Consider the following 4134-nt stretch of genomic DNA (forward strand, 5'->3'; position numbering starts at 1 on the left):
TTCCTAGACTCAGATGATGACTTGGAAGTTTGGCCAGCAGATGGGTTGTTAAACATGGGTTTGATTGGCACTAAGGTGGTTTTTGAAATTATTTGAGACTCTGAAACACATGATACATATGAATTATTAGCTAAGGTTTCTACTTCAACGTCATTACTAAAGATGCCTAAACAAAATCTGATATTTCAGAGTCTGATCCAGTTGTCTTTGGAATGAATTCCTCAACAACACAATTGTTAGGAGGACCGAGGTTCAGAATTTGAACTTCAGTATGGGTGATGATAGGGAACGATTCTGAGGTCTAATTCAGGTCTAGGTGTATCAAAGGTGGAAGAGGTATGGAATCAGGACACTTGACAACTATTGGTTGAAATTCAGGAATCAAAGAAGAAATTTGTCTGAGGTCTCAGGAAGAGGTGACAAATGTGAGACAGGGGTGTCCGAATTTTTGTGGTTCGGAATGTCTCCCATAAAAGTTAGATTATGTAACTCCGTCAAGGGATGAGCAATAGGTTTCGGAAACCCGCTTCCGAGACTAGGTGATTTGGACCAAGGATGACAAAAATTATGAGTCATCCTTTCATTTGCTTCAATATCTATGGAATGATGTAAAGCATCAATTTTGGCATTTAGAAGTTTGTAATCGGAAATTAAAACATTTCTTTCAGAATAAGTGATTTCACATTTGTCTTTATGAATGATACATTCATCTTATGACGTTACACATTCTCGTTCTAACGACTCAATCTTAAGCTTCCTATCATCGAAACGTAATTTAACACGACTCAAATCACTTTCCTTCTTCTCACTGGATTATATGGCAGACTCATAGGCTTTATAGATGATATTCATAATTTGATTGGATCTAGGTTAGATATGGTTCACAAAGAGAAAAATCAAAAGTATTATCAGTAATCATATATTTTACCTATTGAATTATGCTTCGACCTAGTGGATCGTTGGCTACCCTGTAGCAGATATTTGGTTAGCATCTTCATCATCTCCTTCTGATCCAGATGACCAATAGCCTTCATCACACTTGATAGTTTGTCTAGCCATAACACACATGTTTCTCCCAGAACTCTCATCATCTTCATCGCTAGATGAACAATACCCGTCAACATCTCTTGACAAAGTGATGGCAAATGCTTTTTCACTTGCAAGCATTTCTTAGGCTCGGGGGCATAGTATGCAGAATCCTTGATCTTTGGTTTATGTCTGGCTTTAGCCATGCAGTCTTTTGCAAAGTGGTTTCCATGAACATACTTGTAACACACTACCTTCGGTTTAACTGATTTCGGAATCTCATAGGATTCTGAGGGGTGATTTTGTGTTGGGATATTTGGCTTGTATGCAGGTGGATTCTCAGAGGGTTTAGGAAATGGTTGAGGATTACTTTGATGAGGATCTTGGAAATGATTATGATATGGTTTGTGATTGAGGTTCCATGGTTGCTTGTGTTTCATGGAAAGCAAATCAAACTCTTTTTGAAAGTGAAGTTTGGAGTCCATTGCTTCAGGATCGAGGTGTCCATCAAACTAATAGTTGGAATTAGCAAGAGCAGGTAAAGTTGGTGGAGATGATTGAAAAGATGGGATGCATGATGTAACAACTTTGAAAGGGTCCGAAACAAAAGGGTTTGAGATTTGGGGATCAAAAGAACTAAAAAGAGCTAAAGGACCTCATGATAGTTCTCTTAAGGTTTGTGCACCATTTGATTCATGACCTTGAAGTTCGTCAAACAGCTGGTAGAGCTTCAGCTTCTTCAGAGATCCATTACTATGAAGACATGATTTAACCTTTCCCCATCCTTTACCAAGACTATGGATGAATTTGAGATTGTATTCTAGTGGAGTACGGACAATCCCATGAGATGTCATGCTGTTGACAACGATTCGGTACCTGTTAGAGGCCAAGGCAACTAATTCACCGGGAGTAGTGGTGAAGGTATCGAACTTGTTGACAACCGAAGTCAGAAGCTTATCCTTCTTATTTTATTATCCCTCGAATAGGTCTTGGAGAGTGTCCCAAATCTCTTTAGTAGATTTGCACAACTTAATGTGCTCAAAGACAAAAGGAGGAATACCGAATACCATTTCGAAAAATGCAACTTGATATGCATGCAGTTTCTCGATGTCATCAGCAGTGAGAGGTGTTGGACGCTGTTCTTCTTGACCCATGAGAGTTGCAGCAACATCTCTCACAGTTTGTCTGACTGGAACATGTGGTCCTTCTTTCATAAACCTCCATATTTTTTCACCTTTTTCCTTACCAAGTAAGCACCTTTCTATTCTGACTTTCAATGATCATACTCTTCAACAACTAGCAATGGGGCACGAGAAGAGCAACCCACACTATTTGCATTGAATACATTTGTTGAGAATTAGGAGCAACCATTGAAATTAAGATATTAGAGCAGAAGCAGTATATAAAATAACTTTTATCCTGAACACATAAATGATTGAAATACCAAGGTAATTTCAAATAAACTATAATCTGTTCTTATGGATTCAAATGACAACCACCCAAACTCTGATACTAATTATGAGTACAAGAATCAATGCGCAAGGACAAGGTATGAAAACTCAAACCTTGAGTTAATCTTTAAGATCAATGTCTGCTCTTAATTAAGGATTCAAGTTGAATCCGGTAATACCAGTGAAGACTTGAATGAAATATTCAACGAAGTGTTCAAGTAATAAATGAAGAGAATATTTAGAGTATAATCAATGCAAATATATTTTAAAGAACAAGAAGAATGTTATGAAAGAACTTTGACTTGAAGGAAAAGTGAAAGTGGTGTAAAGAGAATAAATACTATCATTTGAGTAAAAACATGAGATGTCCTGATTTCTATTAAATGAAGAGACAATCACTCTTTTTATAATCAAAGGAGGTACACGGTACAAACCGAGAAACATTCCTAGGATTAGATAATACACAGTGTTAGACAAACTGTTATCCATAAGATACATCAGGAAAAGTCCTATGAAATGTTACATCATAAATAAGACAAAAAAATATTAATTGTTTCAACAAATAGCTAATCTTGGTGTAATGCTTGGTTTAAGTATGGAATAAATATATTAAGTTTTGAGTTTTGAAGGGAACTCGACGAGCTGTGAGGATCCAACTCGTCGTGTATAGAGCTCTTCAACCACACATCATTTGAGGTCTACTCGACGAGTTGGAAGGCCCCATCTAAACGAGTTGATGCTGGAAAGGAAAACCCTAATTTTCAGGGTTTGTACCCTATTTAAAGGCCTTAAGCCTCACTTATAGCCTCCCTAATCACCCCCTTTGTCCATAGAAACCCTATATCGTGTGTCATCTCCAATTTTGAGTATGTAAGGGCTTAAGGAATGCTTTTTTGGTGTTTATGTGAAGAAACTTAAAGTGGTCGGTGCATGGCTGAAGGGAGAGGTTCTAGATCCGAAGTCTACTCTGCAATGGCAACCATTTTAAGGTATAAAGTCGAAAACTTGACCTTCCATTGATTAGATCTTCTTCTATGAAAACTTATGGACATTATTAGCCAACTTTATCAAGTCTTAGCCCTCCTTTATGCTCTAAGTCCCTTGACAAGCTTTGATTAAGTGTTTTTAGCCTTTGATGCCTTGCATGAATGTAAAGTTAGCAACTTTACATGGTATCTTAAACCTAGGGGCTGGATTTGTAATTTGGGGCTTTTGATTCGACTGGAAAGGGGTTGGATATGTTGAGATAGGGGAAACTTGACAAGTTGCCCTGGTAACTCAACGAGTTGGATCGGGTTTTCCTGCATTCTGGATACTAAGAAGACTCGGCGAGTTGGCTGGTTTTTCCCAGTTTCTAAACACTGAAGGAACTCGACGAGTTGCAAGATGCGCTCAACGAGTTGGTCAACATGGATTGTTGACCTTGACTGTTGACTTTGACTTTGACCAGGAGTTGACTAGGGTTGACCATTCGGTATTTTAGGCCTTTTGGTATTGGGCCTTCTTGGATTAGGTCCATTGATGGAGTTATGGACAGTATAGTATTGGGCTTTTTTTGGGCTTCGGCTTCGGTTTTGGATCATACTCGGCCAGGGGTAAAATGGTCATTTTACCCCATATATGGATTAAGGATTATATTAAGGAACCCAATTGCTAA

This window comes from Lactuca sativa, chromosome 8, assembly GCF_002870075.4.
Source record: "Lactuca sativa cultivar Salinas chromosome 8, Lsat_Salinas_v11, whole genome shotgun sequence".
In the NCBI taxonomy this organism is placed as follows: Eukaryota; Viridiplantae; Streptophyta; class Magnoliopsida; order Asterales; family Asteraceae; genus Lactuca; species Lactuca sativa.